Source organism: Engystomops pustulosus, chromosome 7, assembly GCF_040894005.1.
Source record: "Engystomops pustulosus chromosome 7, aEngPut4.maternal, whole genome shotgun sequence".
NCBI classification, from domain to species: Eukaryota; Metazoa; Chordata; class Amphibia; order Anura; family Leptodactylidae; genus Engystomops; species Engystomops pustulosus.
The window spans coordinates 44,234,083-44,251,703 of NC_092417.1; the positions used below are offsets into that span (position 1 = coordinate 44,234,083).

Sequence of the window (17,621 nt, forward strand, 5' to 3'; positions counted from 1 at the left end):
CTATTCTTCACTTTGCAGGTGTTCGCGCGTGTCTCCCGCTAAGTTCGGAGATACGCGCGCACAGCTGCAAAGTGAAGAATAGTGTTATTTAAATGTGTTCTGCCCTTAAATGGTCCTGTATTCACTGTTTTTAATGTTTTAATTCTATTCTTCACATTGCAGGTGTGCGCGCGTGTCTCCCGATAGGATCGGAGATACGCGCGCACAGCTGCAAAGTGAAGAATAGAATTAAAACATTAAAAACAGTGAATACAGGACCATTTAAGTGCAGAACACATTGAAAGAACACTATTCTTCACATTCCAGATGTTCTGAACATCTCCTAACTTAGCGGGAGACACGCGCGAACACCTGGAAAGTGAAGAATAGTGTTATTTCAATGTGTTCTTACAAGTAAAACATCTGCAAACATGTGTAATATTTTTTTTTTTACAATAAAAATACTTTTATTCAATTTATTTTATTAATTTACTGCTCGATCTCGAGCCGGCGAGATACTCGTCCGAGTAACGAGCCGGTCCGAGTATGCTAATACTCGACCGAGCAGTATACTCGGACGAGTATACTCGCTCATCTCTATTTGTATTTGAGTTTGCTTGAATAAGATTCTCAATATGCAGAGGTCAATGTGCGGCTCCATACCATATTCTAATTTGAGAGGGTCATGTAGTCAATCGACTTTGTGAAAAACAAACCTAAAAACATATCCAACATGTGCTATAAACTAATAATTTAGCTACATAATTATTTGCCACATAATCGTGCCTAACAGGTGCTTAAATAACAACAATATGTTCCACCAATACAAGAATACAATTATATGGTCAATGTACATTCAGTAATGATATACTGCACACTATACATTAGGACATAATTGGTATTTTATAAGACATTATCACTTTTATGTCATGTGCCCTACATTTCCAATACTGCCATCTTAGGCAGAAGATGCAAATTCTACTTTCTTCAAGAGCAGATATCTCAGGGGTCACATTATATCTTTTCTATCTTAGAAACAGACAGTAGGATAAAATAAAGTTCACTAATAGATTTCTGTAATTTGTTTTAAAGGACACCTGTGTTTGAAGAAAATGAGGTCTGACCTGATATTATAGAGCAGGAGAAGTTTAGCAGATTTTACATAGCATCTCACCTGCAGGCAGCAAGTTACAGAGCAAGAGGACACCTGTGCTTGAAGAAAATGAGGTCTGATCTCATATTATAGAGCAGGAGAAGCTTAGCAGATTTTACATAGCATCTCACCTGCAGGCAGCAAGTTATAGAGCAAGAGGAGCTAAGGTTGTATTTCCCATATGACAAGTTCCCTTTAACTTTCTATCCATTTAAATATTTCCTAATGAAAGCTTTTGTCATGGAATTTACACTCACACACAATAGGTAAAGAGTATTCCATTTTATATTTAGCATATCATAGATTTCTAATAGCATTATATTACAAAATATCCAAGCACAAGACCTTCTGTCTCAATGATATCACCACAGAATGACAATTCCCTGACCCGTATGGTGATTCCTGCACATATTGTACATCTACAAGTTGTATATTTGTTCCTGTTCCCAATAGGAAGCAGAAGTGACCTCACCTAGGGACACGGCTCACGTTGACTAATAGGAACATGAAATTAACACAAGTTTATCGGCTGATGAGGATACTGGGAAACCATAGAGTACTAGGAGAGAACAAATTTCATGTGGTTGGGTAAGTGCTTCACATAGTTACTAGAAAAGTTACATTTAAGATGATAGTAAAACTATGTGGCTCATGTATCATAGTTTTTCGGCTGCAACTTTTTCAGGTTTCCTGAAGTTGTTACCAAATGTTACCCAGACTTTTGTAACATCTGCCTCTTCATAACATATTGGGGCAGATTTACTTACCTGTCTTGGCGCGATCCCCGTGGTGCGTTCCCTGACGAGAATGAACAGCTGCTGCGATTCACTAAGATCGTGCAACCGATATCCGGCATCTGTGGCTTCCCCGCTCAGGTCCACCGGAGTTCACCTTTTTCTTCCAGATGCATGTAAGTGCTTGACTTGCGACACAATTTTAAATGTTAAATCCCAACCATTGTCCGAATCCGTCGGATCGTCTGACGGCACGCGCCCGATTTGTGTCGTGTGAAAGCCGGCGCCGATGTGCCAAAATCCGATCGTGTGCGCCACAAACCCCTTCTAAATGTGGACCACATCAAAAATCATCGGGTATTCTGACAATAGTGCGGACCGCGGACCCTAAGTAAATGAGCCCCATTATGTACATACATGTTACACATCATCTGGTGATTACTTTTCACTTTAAGCATATTGCTATATATTTTTCTGACTGTAAACATTGATGCTAGAAAATTTCTCCAACCTCGAGATCTGTCTGGTTATTCCTGCAGCCAAACAATTTTCAAGAAAATATCCAGAATCTATGGTATTTTTAGGGACCACTTCAGAAATAATGTGGCTGTGCAGGGGCCTATCAGAAGAAAATCCTTAGATTCCCCCCCCCCCCCATATTAATGATTAGATCATACAAATACTATACTATACTTGACTAAAGAACAGTCAAGAAGTTTAATAAACTTTCTGGCTTAAACCACATGAATTCAAGCAATCCTGCTTGACTCAAATACAACCCAGAACCTTATTATTGGATGTTTATCTCGTGATTTTTGTAATATGTAAGTGTTGGGGGCAGGAGATTAGGTAGCTTACCAATATACATCTGTTAAGGAGGTCGCACTGGTTTCGGACGCCATCTTGACTACTGTCCGCCATCTTAGATACAGCGGCCACCTTGGGGGGGTATGCTTCCCTTTTAGAAGCTATAGAGTTAAATGTTTTAATTCAGCTATTTTTCTCATTTAAACTGTTGTTTGCCTTTTCACAATATCCTTGGCATTTCTTAGCGTCCTTCGGGCCTCTGTATTCTTGTTATTTATTTTGGTTATGAAGAAGCTTCTAGGAGCCATTGTGTAGATAAGCATGGCTGTAAACAAGGCCTAGTCATTTTTCCCAGAATGTGCTGGTACAAAAACATAATGGCCAATAGAATCTAAGTGTCTTATCAACACCCCAAATGCTGATCTCTATGTGCTAAAATATAGCTGTATCTGTTTGAAATAAACAGTGTGATTTGAGTGCATCGGAAGACCGACTGTGTCTTTCATTTACTCTGTCAGCTCGCTGCCGGCAGCTATCTCATCCTCCCTCAAAGGGTTAATTAGGACTCACCTTACAAAAGTCAAGAGGGCTGTTGGGGCCCTGCATAAAAATCCCTAACAATATTTGGCGTCCCTGGGTGGGCTTAGAAGTAAACAACAACAACACCAAGACAGCCTCCGTGAAGTGTCCCCGCCGGCTTGGTGAACAGAACTGACCAGAGAGCTCTCAGGGTAAGCTGTTTTTTATTGTCTACCTTGATATGTCACTTCTGGTTCACTGGTTGGACGGACCGGGTAAGACTGTCTCTGTGTTATGTATTTGCCACTGTTGTTCACTGTAACCTAAGCTCAGAGTTTTTGGCAAAGAACCACTTTGTAAGGTGATGGACAGAGACTGGACAGAGACTGGACAGTGACGGATGGTCATACAGTCTGTGATGTTAGCTGAAACTGTGGGACGGGAGGGAGTAGCCCTTAGAGGTCCGCACTGCTAAAGTAGGAGATATTCTGTTGTGATTATCATAGTGTCTATAGTACTGTTTGACTGGTGCCAATAGGGTTGCCCATAGAGGTATAGAGCTCAATTTGTGCACGTGCAGCGGAGACCCGCTCTGATCAAGTGTGTGTTTAGCTTTCTTTTTTTGGGAGTCTGAACAGCCTCGTGGGACTGTAAGAACTAGTAGTGACTTAGTAAAGAGTCGGTAAGAGAGTGGACTTGGTGTAGTCGGTGAAAGAGTAGTGACAGGTCAGAGTTGACTTGGTGTAGAGTCCTCTGTGGAAGTCTGGTATCTAGTTTCTTTGGGGTCAGTAAATCGAGGTGTTGGCATTCGCTGTGTCTGTGGGGACAAGTTTGGTTGTGTAGGCATTTATGATGAGTTGTGAATTGGAATTGAGCCAAGTGCATTGCAGACAAAAAGATGTAGGTAGACAGAAGATTGGCATGATGTAAGTAGACAGAAGGTTGTTGAGTTAAGTAGGACTGATGGAAAAGTGCAAGTTGACATGATCGGACATAAGGGCTGGTAGTTTTGTGTTGAAATGAAAAGTGATATTGAAGGTTTGAAGGTTTTGGGATGTGTCAGATGATCTAATGATTGTACAAGTGAGAAAACTTGATCAGATTTGGAAACAGACACTTATAGCCTCTGACTTTGACGGACGGACCAGGCAGAGTGACAGGAATCCTTCAGAGTGCCCAATGAAGAAAGAGACAGGCGATAAGGGACATTTCAAAGTTTTTGATGTGGAAAGAATTTGAGAAAAAGAGATTTTATTATATTTTCCTTGGAGTGAAAAATGGCCCCTGTAATCCAGACTCCACCCCTGTATCTGGTGGTTAGAGAAGATGACACGCCCTGCCATTCTTCAGTGGCGGCCATCTTAAGACAGTTTATTTCTTCAGTGGCGGCCATCTTAAGACAGTTTATTTTTCAGTGGCGGCCATTTTAAGTTATATTCCCTTCAAGTCCCTGGAAGTTGATTGCTGTTGGCAACCATAAAAGCTGTTGTGGGGCTTTGTAGGATAACAGCTGACCGTGCTTGGGACGTCCTGCCAGACGTTTGAAAAAAATGCCGGCTGGTGATTTTTGTTCACCTTTTCGGACGTCTGCTAGGGGTCTTGGAGTGAGGGATGTTGTTTGTTTGAGTATTATTAGAGAAAAATTGCTATAAAAAGTGTTACAATGTCTCCGGTACCTGCTTTCTGGCATTTAAGGGGTTAACAAAAGGGTGGGGGCTGTTGGAGCTGCGTTTTGTTTTGTGAAGAACTGACATGTGCTGTGTCTGTCTTATCTACGAGAGAGACGATAGTGACCTTGATGTTCACGGAAAACTGAATTTATCCATATTGAGTTGCTTGGAATCTGTGTTCTGTTATCTCGTGGTTTACAGGCTAGTGAGAACATTTACATTTGGGAAGGGTAGATCGCTGCGTTTAGAGTTCTCCCTGACAATCTAAAAAAGACTTGAAGGAATTTATTTGATTGTGGAACAAGAATACAGTATGATGTGATGTCCTCCTGTGTACCCCATGAACAGACTAAGCAAGAATGAGCCCCCCAACTGTATTACAGAGCCTATGATTGACTTTTGTTCCTTTTTGATTAAAAACCAACACAAGTGTACCTGGATTTTATTGAGACGTTGGAGTCTGGTAGCACAGAACACTGGGCTGGAAATGTGGTGGAGGGACTCTGACACATTGACGTACAGAGGGAATAGAGGATGTTTCACAGACCACGCCGAAGTGAGATTGACAACATCTCCGGAAGTCTCAACCGACCGACCCAAGTGGGCGTGTTTCGACTGTGGGGAGGAGACATTACTGTAGTGAGTGGCGGAGACGGCCCCCACAGGGCAAGACAAGGGGGGGTGGTTACGGACAAGGATGTCAGCGAGAACAGCCCCCCCAAACAGAGTTATCGCCTTTCATTGTAGAACTCTCCCCTGCTAGTCCGATGATGATTTTAGCCCATTCCCGGTCAAGAAAAAACTCAGAAAGAACAGCCGGATACATGTAGGATGGTCCATGATCTCTAAGCTGCCAATGAGTGTAATGAAGCCCAGTGGTCCCTAGCCCAAACTGGCAGCAGTCCCTGAGAGTGACATATTATTCACTGTTATTGATTTGGCAAATGTCTTTCTGTGCCCCTACATGAGGATTGCCAGTACCTATTTGCATTTACCAGTTCAGTATTCCAGTATACCTGATGTAGATTCCCACAAGGGGGGTAAAACTCACCCAGCCAATACCCCACGGCCCTACAGGGAGTAGACTGGCAGACTAGCCCCTTACTGGATGTTCTCCCTTTCAGTATGCAGAGGACCTACTGTATTTGTTTGCCAGGATGCATTTATTGACCTTATGTGTTTTCTGTTCCAGAAGGGTTACAAATAGAGATGAGCGAACATGCTCGTCCGAGCTTGATGCTCGGTCGAGCATTAGCGTACTCGAAACTGCTCGTTGCTCGGACGAATACTTCGCCCGCTCGAGAAAATGGCAGCTCCCGCCGTTTTGCTTTTTGGCGGCCAGAAACAGAGCCAATCACAAGCCAGGAGACTCTGCACTCCACCCAGCATGACGTGGTACCCTTACACGTCGATAGCAGTGGTTGGCTGGCCAGATCAGGTGACCCTGGGATAGACTAGCCGCTGCCCGCGCTGCTCGGATCATTCTGTGTCTGGATGCCGCTAGGGAGAGAGCTGCTGCTGGTCAGGGAAAGCGTTAGGGTGTTCTATTAGCTTACTGTTAAGCAGGAGTGATTCTCCAAGAACCCAACAGCCCTTCTTAGGGCTACAATAACGTTCTACTTTTTTTTTTTTTATTTGCATCTAGTACCATTTTGTGAGGAATTAGCAGGGGGACTTGCTACCGTTGTGTTTAGCTCTTAGTGGCACACATATCCACCTCAAAGACCGAAGTGGGAAAATTTAGTAGGGGTTGGATTTCAATTAGGCACTAACTCAGTGTCATCTCATCTGGCATAGTAGTGTGCTTTGATACTTGGCTAGAAAATAGCCATAGGAGAATCCAAACAGCTTACTTACCCTTACAGTAGCGTTCTATATATTTGATTTCTGGTTGATCTGCTGGTGGCTGTACTTGCTGCAGTGCATGTACTAGCCAATTCTGAGCAATTTGTAGTGAGACTTGCGACCGCTGTGTTTTGCGCTTAGTGACGCACATATCCATAGCAAAGACCGAAGTGGGAAAATTTAGTAGGGGTTGGATTTCTATTAGGCACTAACTCAGTGTCATCTCATCTGGCATAGTAGTGTGCTTTGATACTTGGCTAGAAAATAGCCATAGGAGAATCCAAACAGCTTACTTACGCCTACAGTAGCGTTCTATATATTTGATTTCTGGTTGATCTGCTGGTGGCTGTACTTGCTGCAGTGCATGTACTAGCCAATTCTGAGCAATTTGTAGTGAGACTTGCGACCGCTGTGTTTTGCGCTTAGTGACGCACATATCCATAGCAAAGACCGAAGTGGGAAAATTTAGTAGGGGTTGGATTTCAATTAGGCACTAACTCAGTGTCATCTCATCTGGCATAGTAGTGTGCTTTGATACTTGGCTAGAAAATAGCCATAGGAGAATCCAAACAGCTTACTTACGCCTACAGTAGCGTTCTATATATTTGATTTCTGGTTGATCTGCTGGTGGCTGTACTTGCTGCAGTGCATGTACTAGCCAATTCTGAGCAATTTGTAGTGAGACTTGCGACCGCTGTGTTTTGCGCTTAGTGACGCACATATCCATAGCAAAGACCGAAGTGGGAAAATTTAGTAGGGGTTGGATTTCAATTAGGCACAGTCTGCCATTTGTCCTTTTTTATTTTACGTTTATTTTGTTTAATAACTCAGTGTCATCTCATCTGGCATAGTAGTGTGCTTTCATACTTGGCTAGAAAATAGCCATAGCAATAGGATAGCATCGTTTGGTTTTAAAAACTCAAAAACACAAAAAAAAAACAAAAAAAACAAATAAAAACAAAAAACACAAAAAAAAAACAAAAAACACAAAAAAAAGTTTAAAAAAAATTAAAGTTATAACTCTCATTTTAAAAATGTTTAACCCGAGGGCTAGGGGTAGAGGACGAGGGCGGGGACGTGGGCGTCCAACTACTGCAGGGGTCAGAGGCCGTGGTCCTGGGCGGGGTGAGACACCACCTGCTTATGAGGGAGCAGGGGAACGCCGCAGAGCTACACTCCCTAGGTTCATGTCTGAAGTTACTGGGACTCGTGGTAGAGCACTGTTGAGGCCAGAACAGTGCGAACAGGTGATGTCGTGGATTGCTGACAATGCTTCGAGCAATTTGTCCACCAGTCAGTCTTCCACGCAGTCCACCCATGTCACCGAAATCGCCACTCCTCCAGCTCCTGCACCTCAGCCTCCTCCCCCCCAGTCTGCCCCCTCCCAGGAAAATTTGGCATTTGAACCGGCATACTCTGAGGAACTGTTTTCTGGACCCTTCCCACAGTCACAAACCACTTGTCCGGTTGCTGCTGAGCAATTTTCCGATGCCCAGGTTTTCCACCAGTCACAGTCTGTGGGTGATGATGACCTTCTTGACGTAGTGGAAGTGTGTAAAGAGGTGTCCGACGATGAGGAGACACGGTTGTCAGACAGTGGGGAAGTTGTTGTCAGGGCAGGAAGTCCGAGGGGGGAGCAGACTGAGGGATCGGAGGATGATGAGGTGACAGACCCAAGCTGGGTTGAGAGGCCGGGTGAACACAGTGCTTCTGAGACGGAGGAGAGTCCTCGACCAGAACAGGTTGGAAGAGGCAGTGGTGGGGCCAGACGGAGAGGCAGGGCCAGAGCTGGTGCATCAGCGCCAAATGTGTCAACTAGTGAAGCTCCCGTGGTGAGGGCTCTTGCGGCGAGGGCTAGATCTTCAGAAGTCTGGAGGTTCTTTAAGGAAACACCGGATGACCGACGGACTGTGGTGTGCAACATTTGCCAAACCAGGCTCAGCAGGGGTTCCACCACTACTAGCTTAACTACCACCAGTATGCGCAGGCATATGAATGCTAAACACCCCACTCAGTGGCAACAAGCCCGTTCACCTCCGGCCGTGCACACCACTGCTCCTTCCCCTGTGTCAGCTGATAGTCAGCCCCCTGCCCAGGACCCTGCCACAAAAACCCCATCGTCGCCTCCACGATCCTCCACAGCATCCACCAGCGTTCAGCTCTCCATACCCCAGACGCTGGAGCGGAAACGCAAATATAGTGCAACCCACCCGCACGCCCAAGCCCTTAATGTGCACATCTCCAGATTGCTTAGCCTGGAGATGCTGCCCTATAGGCTAGTAGAGACCGAGGCCTTTCGCAACCTCATGGCGGCGGCCGCCCCTCGGTATTCGGTCCCAAGCCGCCACTACTTTTCCCGATGTGCCGTCCCAGCCCTGCACCAGCATGTGTCAGACAACATCACCCGTGCCCTGACCAACGCCGTTTCTGACAAGGTCCACCTGACCACGGACACGTGGACGAGTGCTGCCGGGCAGGGCCACTATATATCGCTGACGGCACATTGGGTTAACTTGGTGGAGGCTGGGACCGAGTCTGACCCTGGGGCTGGTCATATACTGCCGACGCCGAGGATTGCGGGGCCTACCTCGGTCCAGGTGTTTCAGGCCTACTATGCCTCCTCCTCCTCCCACCCCTCCTCCACCTCCTCCTCCGAACTACCATCCGTGGGCACGGCGCCATCAGTCGGTAGCTCTAGGCACAGCAGCAGTGCCGTCGCTAAGCGACAGCAGGCGGTGCTCAAACTGCTGAGCCTAGGCGACAAAAGGCACACCGCCCAAGAGCTATTACAGGGCATCACGGCGCAGACTGATCTGTGGCTGGCACCGCTGAACCTGAAGCCAGGCATGGTTGTGTGTGACAATGGCCGTAACCTGGTGGCGGCTCTGCAACTCGGCAGACTGACACATGTGCCATGCCTGGCCCATGTGTTAAATCTGATAGTTCAGCGTTTCCTCAAGACATACCCCAATCTGTCACATTTGCTCACGAAGGTGCGCCGCATCTGTGCGCATTTCAGGAAGTCCAGCACAGATGCTGCCACTCTCAGGGCAGCGCAGCGCCGCCTCCAACTGCCCGCTCACCGACTGTTGTGCGACGTGCCCACGAGGTGGAATTCAACACTGACCATGTTATCCAGAGTTTACCAGCAGCGCCGAGCGATTGTAGACTGCCAGATGTCAACTTCCACCAGAACTGGTAGTCAGGTCAGTCAGCTTCCTCAAGTCTACAATGAGGAGTGGACGTGGATGTCTGATATCTGTCAGGTGCTGAGTAACTTTGAGGAGTCAACACAGATGGTCAGTGGCGATGCCGCCATCATCAGCCTCACCATCCCGCTGCTTGGCCTGTTGAAAAACTCTCTGGTCAGCATGAAGTCGGAAGCTTTGCGCTCGTCACAAGAGACGGGGGAAGAAGATTCCCTTGTTGATAGCCAAAGCACCCTCAGGTCTGTTTCTCAGCGCATATCGGAGGAGGTGGAGGAGGATGAGGAGGAAGAGGAGGAGAATGTTGGCGAGACACAAGAGGGGACCATTGTTGAGTCCTTCACTGTTCAGCGTGTATGGGCAGAAGAAGAGGAGTTGGAGGAGTTGGAGGAGGAGGAAATGGACAGTCAGGCCAGTGAGGGGAGTGAATTCTTACGCGTTGGTACTCTGGCGCATATGGCAGATTTCATGCTAGGCTGCCTATCCCGTGACCCTCGCGTTCAAAGAATTTATTCCAGCACCGATTACTGGGTGTTCACTCTCCTGGACCCACGGTACAAGCAAAATCTTTCCACTCTCATCCCTGCAGAGGAAAGGAGTGTGAGAATGCATGAATACCAGCAGGCCCTGGTGCACAAGCTGAAACAGTATTTCCCTTCTGACAGCGCTAGCGGCAGAGTGCGTAGTTCTGCGGGACAAGTAGCAAGGGAGAGTAGGCGAGCAGGCAGCTTGTCCAGCACTGGCAAGGGTACGCTTTACAAGGCTTTTGCCAGCTTTATGTCACCCCAGCAAGACACTGTCACCTGTCCCCAGTCTCGGCAGAGTAGGGCTGATCTTTACAGAAAGATGGTGAGGGAGTACGTAGCTGACCATACCATCGTCCTAAATGATCACACAGCTCCCTACAACTACTGGGTTTCAAAGCTGGACATGTGGCACGAACTGGCGCTGTACGCCTTGGAGGTTCTTGCCTGCCCTGCCGCTAGCGTCTTGTCCGAGCGGGTTTTCAGTGCAGCTGGTGGCATCATCACCGATAAGCGTACACGCCTGTCGACTGACAGCGCTGACAGGCTGACGCTTATTAAGATGAATAAAGCCTGGATTTCTCATCATTTCCAATCTCCACCAGGTGAAGGAAGCTCAACCTGAATAATTTATGCACTCCTCCTCCTCCTCATTTTCCTCCTTCTCCTCCTCTTTGTACAGTAAAGCAGAGGAAACTGGCTATTTTTTGACAGGGCCCACTGGCTCTTGCTATAGTACTTTATGCATTTAATTTTTCTGGAGGGCCACCTACCCGGTCCTCTGTTTTAAACAATTTTTGGGAGTGCCACATACAGGCACTCAATGTATTCCATTTTTCTGGAGGGCCACCTACCCGGTCCTCTGTTTTAAACAATTTTTGGGAGTGCCACATACAGGCACTCAATCTATTCCATTTTACTGGAGGGCCACCTACCTGCTCCTCTGGTTTGAAAAATTTTTGGGACTGCCACATACAGGCACTCAATCTATTCCATTTTACTGGAGGGCCACCTACCTGCTCCTCTGGTTTGAAAACTTTTTGGGACTGCCACATACAGGCACTCAATCTATTCCATTTTACTGGAGGGCCACCTACCTGCTCCTCTGGTTTGAAAAATTTTTGGGACTGCCACATACAGGCACTCAAACTATTCCATTTTACTGGAGGGCCACCTACCTGCTCCTCTGGTTTGAAAACTTTTTGGGACTGCCACATACAGGCACTCGATCTATTCCATTTTTCTGGAGGGCCACCTACCTGCTCCTCTGGTTTGAAAACTTTTTGGGAGTGCCACATACAGGCACTCAATCTATTCCATTTTACTGGAGGGCCACCTACCTGCTCCTCTGGTTTGAAAACTTTTTGGGACTGCCACATACAGGCACTCAATCTATTCCATTTTACTGGAGGGCCACCTACCTGCTCCTCTGGTTTGAAAAATTTTTGGGACTGCCACATACAGGCACTCAATCTATTCCATTTTACTGGAGGGCCACCTACCTGCTCCTCTGGTTTGAAAACTTTTTGGGACTGCCACATACAGGCACTCAATCTATTCCATTTTTCTGGAGGGCCACCTACCTGCTCCTCTGGTTTGAAAACTTTTTGGGACTGCCACATACAGGCACTCAATCTATTCCATTTTTCTGGAGGGCCACCTACCTGCTCCTCTGGTTTGAAAAATTTTTGGGACTGCCACATACAGGCACTATCCAAATTAAATTGTCTCCATAGCAGCCTCCACACGTTGTCTCCATTGCTACCTCCAAAAGTCGTCCATATAGCTGCCTCCATACATCGTCCCTTTATCAAACGAGGTGTGTCAGGCACAAATTTGGGTTGTTTTCATGGATTCCACATCAAAGTTGTTAACTTTGTCGCCACCCTGCTGTGTAATCCACAAAATATACTGGCAAACTTTTATCATGTACCGATATTATTTGAGCGCTTCTTGCTCACCTCCTTTGGTTCCTCTCTGCCACCCATTGGTTTGAAGCCTGAGTCCATTTAGGGTATGTCGCCATGCCACTCTCTAGCCTGCTGCCGCTGCCTCTGCATGCCGTCCCCTATAGTGTCAGGGTCAATTATTGCATGTTTTAGATGCTATCTAGCTTCATTCTGTCACTCTGTCATGGCCATGCTGTTGCCCATAATTTTGGCATAATGGTGCGATTATGCAGCCTCAGAGGCATCCATGCATGCTGCCCCTGCTGTTTCCTGTCCATTTCCGTGGTGTTTCCATCCTTTTCTGAGGTTTCCAGGTGTTTGGCCAAGCTCCCCTGTGCAGAGCCTTGGTCCCCTTGAAAAATGCTCGAGTCTCCCATTGACTTCAATGGGGTTCGTTATTCGAGACGAGCACTCGAGCATCGGGAAAAGTTCGTCTCGAATAACGAGTACCCGAGCATTTTAGTGTTCGCTCATCTCTAGTTACAAAGTTTCCAGAGACAAACTCCGGTATTGCCAGGAGAAGGTGGTCTTCCTAGGCCACTGCTTCTCAGCCACAGGCTGATACCTGACAGAGGAAAGAAAGCTGGCAGTCCAGAATGTGCCCCTGCCCTGAGGCCCTAAGCCTCTTCACATGTTTCTAGGACTGGCCAGCTCCTGCAGCCTGGGATAAGGTCTGCTACCTCCAGCCCAATGCTGCCCCTTTCTGACTGAATTGCCTCTTCCCCATTTGCCCTTAGTCAGGAGGCAATTGATGCATTCCATAGCCCTAAGCTGGCAAGTCTGCCCCGGCCCTAGGCACATGCCACTGAACCAGACCTTTTATTTTATTTTGCACGGAGTATCTAGGAGACAGGTGTCTTAGCCCAGGAGCTTGGTGGCCTCCCCAGTGATCTACTATTAGGCCCGGTTAGACTCAGTTGTGAGGGGAGCCCCTCATGTGTCAGTAGCTGCAGCCACCAATCTGCTCAGCAAGGCCAGTGAGCTGATCCTAGACCCTAGATCACTCAGTTACAGTGCAAACCCCACATACCTTGCACAGTGTCCTCACCCAAGTACAGCCCAAGCATCTGAGCAAAGGCCAGACAGCTCAGACTCCAGTGTGCACTCCTGATGCCCCAGGATACACTGATAAGGTGCACAGCTCTGAATCCTTCGTTCTATCGCCAGTCTTCCATGATTCAGAGAGGGGGGGAGAGAAGGGTGATTAACCCAGATGTTGAGTTTTTTCTCATAGATGGCTCCAGGTCTGCAGGAGAAGATAGATGGTTCTACACTGGATATACAGTGGTCCGTGGCGCACATGAGGTAGTACAAGCAGAACCACTCCCTCCACACAGGTCAGCACAGGAGGTGAAGTGATGGCACTCAGGGAAGCGCTACAGCTGGTGGAAGGTAAAAGGACGAACATCTATACTCAAGGTATAGTTATGGGGTCTAAACACGACTATGAACCCATATGGAAGGCTAGAGATTTCCTCACCTCTGCAGGGACCCCCTCTAAGCATGGCACGCTGGTTAAAGAGCTCATGGATGCTCTCTTACTTCCACAAGAGGTGGGGATAATAAAAGTAAAAGCACACACAATTTGGTGACTCCACAAGCCAAGGGCAGGTATGTGGCTGACGGGATGGCGATGGCAGCTGCACAGATGGAACACAGAGACTGTCCTGAAGTCTCAGCGGTGAGTTCTGAGCTAAAAGTTTGATCCACAGGTGTTCCAGTCCCTGGTGGCCCGAGTGTCATCAGAAGTGAAGGAAGTGTGGAGGAAAGCTGGAGCCCAGATGCCGATGGGACCTGGATGCTGGGAGAGAGGGTGTGCCTGGCCGGTAAGTCAAGTAGCCCACGGACACACACACATATTCCAAATGGCCATGCTAGTGCTCATAAACCGCAAGTGGTTTGCCCGGGCATTACTACCCCTGTCACTAGACTAGTGAAAGCCTTTATAGTCTGTGCCCGCCACAACCCGGGTAAGGTGGAAAAGACCCCACAGAAGGTGACACCCAAGCTGCTGTATCCTTTCCAGTGACTGCAGATGGATTTTATCCAGCTACCAAAAAGTGGTACGTAGGAGTACGTGCTTGTGTGCATTGATCTCTTTCCAGGGTGGCCAGAAGCTTCTCCCATGACCAAGGCTACTGCCAGAGCTGCAGCCAAGAAGTTGGTGAGTGAGATTTTTCTGCAGGTTTGGACTTCCAGAGACCATAGAGTCCGGTTGCAGAACCCACTTCACTAGACAGGTAAAGACTGAAACCTTGTCCCTCCTGGGTGTAGAACAGGCCCTGCACACCCCTTGCCCTTCCCAAGTTAGTGGTGGGATTGAAAACCTAAACAGCACTCTTAAGTTAGAGATCCGGGAGGCCATGGAAGAAACAGGGAAACCATGGCACGAGTGCTTTCCTGCTGCCCACTATTCAGTTAGGACCACACCCAACAGAAAGATGGGATTGTCCCCCCTTTGAAGTACTTTTCGGCTGTGCACCCAGGCAAGGCCCATACTTCCCACAGACCCTATAGCTGATGGCAGGGAACCAGGTGTAACATGCCACACAGTTGAGCCAGGCCTTGGAAAAGGTCAGCAAAAGTGTTTCTGATTCCTTTTTCAGATCCAGACAGAGACCTCAGGATGCATAACCTGAAGCCTGGAGACTACGTGGTGGTGAAGAGAGACACCAGAGAGAGAGAGAGAGAGTCTGGAGCCTCGCTACGACGGTCCTTTCCAAGTCCTGCTGACCAGTGCCACGTCTGTGAAGCTAGAGGGAAGTCAGCATGCTTCCACGCTTTCTTTTGCAAACTTACTTATTCTTCTTGCTAGCTGGTCTCTTCTGACTGACTGTATGCTCAGGGACACCCCAACCATGACTATCACTGCATCTATTGGGGTGACCAGGATGCCACCAGGGTAGGAGACTTTACCTACGGTTGGTGCAACACGACAATGACCTTCTTTAACATTGACAGCACAGGTAACCCTGTATTAGCAGTGTCTGATGTGTACAGGATTTGTGGGGATAGGAGAGTCAGGTCAAGCCTAGAGGCTGGGAAGGTGAGTGTACGGTGATAAGGTTTGTGCATTCCTTCCTCGTGATCCCCAGGGATAAGGTTGATGAGACACATAAGAAAAGGTAGAGAATCCCAAAGGATTCTGGAGGTCTGAGAGAGAAGCACCTAGATGACAACGATTATACAGATACAGTGGGAGCACCAAGGGGGGTCCCAGATGAGTACAAGGCCCACAATCAGATATGGACAGGTATTCCCCATGACAAATCATTATTCCCCAGAGAGCTATGAGCAAAGATGTTGGTTGGGTAACTGTTTTTTTATTGTAATCAACAGAGATTTGTGATTATATCAGAGATGCTTCCCAGAACCGCATGGCTTTGGAACATGAACCTTACTGAAAAGGGAGGAGTCTGTAAGATGGTGGGAGTGGCTTGTTGCATGTATATCCCAGATGACATCGTCCCCTATGGATCCATTACCCATGCTCGTGAAAAGATTGAAGGACTGTCCAGGGAACTCAAGAGAAACTCTGGGGTGGACACTTTGTCCTTCATTTTGTGGTTGGGGGATTGGAAGGGTTTCCTTTAAGTGGGGGTAATATTGGGGATTGTGATTTTGCTCTTGTCACTTATGGCGTGCTGTGTGGTCCCCCTCATCAAGTCCACCATGTCCCAGATGGCCGTCCAAGCGGTAAGAACCACGACAGGAGAAGTGCCCGGAGCGGAGGATGATGCTGTCTGTTTACAAACCTATGGACTATGGGGACTCAGTGATGTGATTTGAGTATGCGGGCCTGTAACCCCTGAGTGACCAGCCTCCAGGGGATCTGGTGAAGAGTTAACAAGTCCAGCAGGTACGGGCTTAGCCTACCTGTGGGTACCTGGAGCTTGAGGAGGTCGCTCAGGATGGAGTTACAGGCCAGCAAAGCTCAAAAGGGGGGAATTGTTAAGGAGGTCGCACTGGTTTCGGACGCCATCTTGACTACTGTCCGCCATCTTAGATACAGCGGCCACCTTGGGGGGGGTATGCTTCCCTTTTAGAAGCTATAGAGTTAAATGTTTTAATTCAGCTATTTTTCTCATTTAAACTGTTGTTTGCCTTTTCACAATATCCTTGGCATTTCTTAGCGTCCTTCAGGCCTCTGTATTCTTGTTATTTATTTTGGTTATGCAGAAGCTTCTAGGAGCCATTGTGTAGATAAGCATGGCTGTAAACAAGGCCTAGTCATTTTTCCCAGAATGTGCTGGTACAAAAACATAATGGCCAATAGAATCTAAGTGTCTTATCAACACCCCAAATGCTGATCTCTATGTGCTAAAATATAGCTGTATCTGTTTGAAATAAACAGTGTGATTTGAGTGCATCGGAAGACCGACTGTGTCTTGCATTTACTCTGTCAGCTCGCTGCCGGAGGTATCTCATCCTCCCTCAAAGGGTTAATTAGGACTCACCTTACAAAAGTCAAGAGGGCTGTTGGGGCCCTGCATAAAAATCCCTAACAACATCTATTAATAATTCTGCACCACTTTTCTGAAATGCAAATTAAAGCCTCTGGGTCAGGAATGAGATGGAGGGTCATGTGATCTCCATCTGTCCATGACCAATCTACCTTCCAGGACCTTATAACAGTTATTCATGAATACTATCATAATGGTCCTGGAAGGAAGATTGGTCATGGAGAGTTAAGATCACATGACCCTCCATCTGCAGCCATTTATGGACAGCAATGGCCGCTGATGAGGTAAAAGATATTTCTGACCCGGGGGTTTTACTTTACATATCAGGAAAGTAGTACAGAATTATCAATAGATGTATATTAATAAATTACCTGATATCCTGTTCCTCACACATTGGAAAAAATAGGCCAACCCCTTAAAGCAGTGTTCCTCTACCACCGGGCCACAGCCCAAGACTGGGCTGTGGAGCACCTGGCACCGGGCCGCAGCCGAACTCTGAAAAAAAAATTTAATAGACAATGAAAGCAGGGGACACTTCTTCAGACAATATAAGCCATACAATTTTTGGCTAGACACCAGACCACCTACCCATGCCCACCAAAATTTATGTTCGCTGCCCGTCCCTGGGCAAAAAAAGTTGGGGACCACTGCCTTAATGCACCATATCAGCTTTACAAAAACAGTGCCGTGTCAGAACATAACGAATGCTCCTAAAAGACTACATTTTGGAAACTACACCTATCAAGGAATCTATCTCGGGGTTTTGTGACAA

At 47.1% G+C, this 17,621-nt stretch overlaps 1 protein-coding gene across 4 annotated transcripts in view; it reads right to left on the minus strand.

Moving 5' to 3' along the window:
- The window catches only part of LOC140069692 (cytosolic phospholipase A2 delta-like), a 66,703-nt gene that overhangs the window by 45,661 nt on the left and 3,421 nt on the right, over positions 1-17,621 (minus strand). For 3 of the 4 annotated variants that reach the window (XM_072115679.1, XM_072115676.1, XM_072115678.1), the window contains exon 2: positions 17,221-17,344. The exons of the other annotated variant lie outside the window; for it this stretch is intronic. The gene's annotated coding sequence lies outside the window, so the exon portion shown is untranslated. The remainder of the gene's footprint in view (positions 1-17,220; positions 17,345-17,621) is intronic. 4 annotated transcript variants of the gene reach the window in all.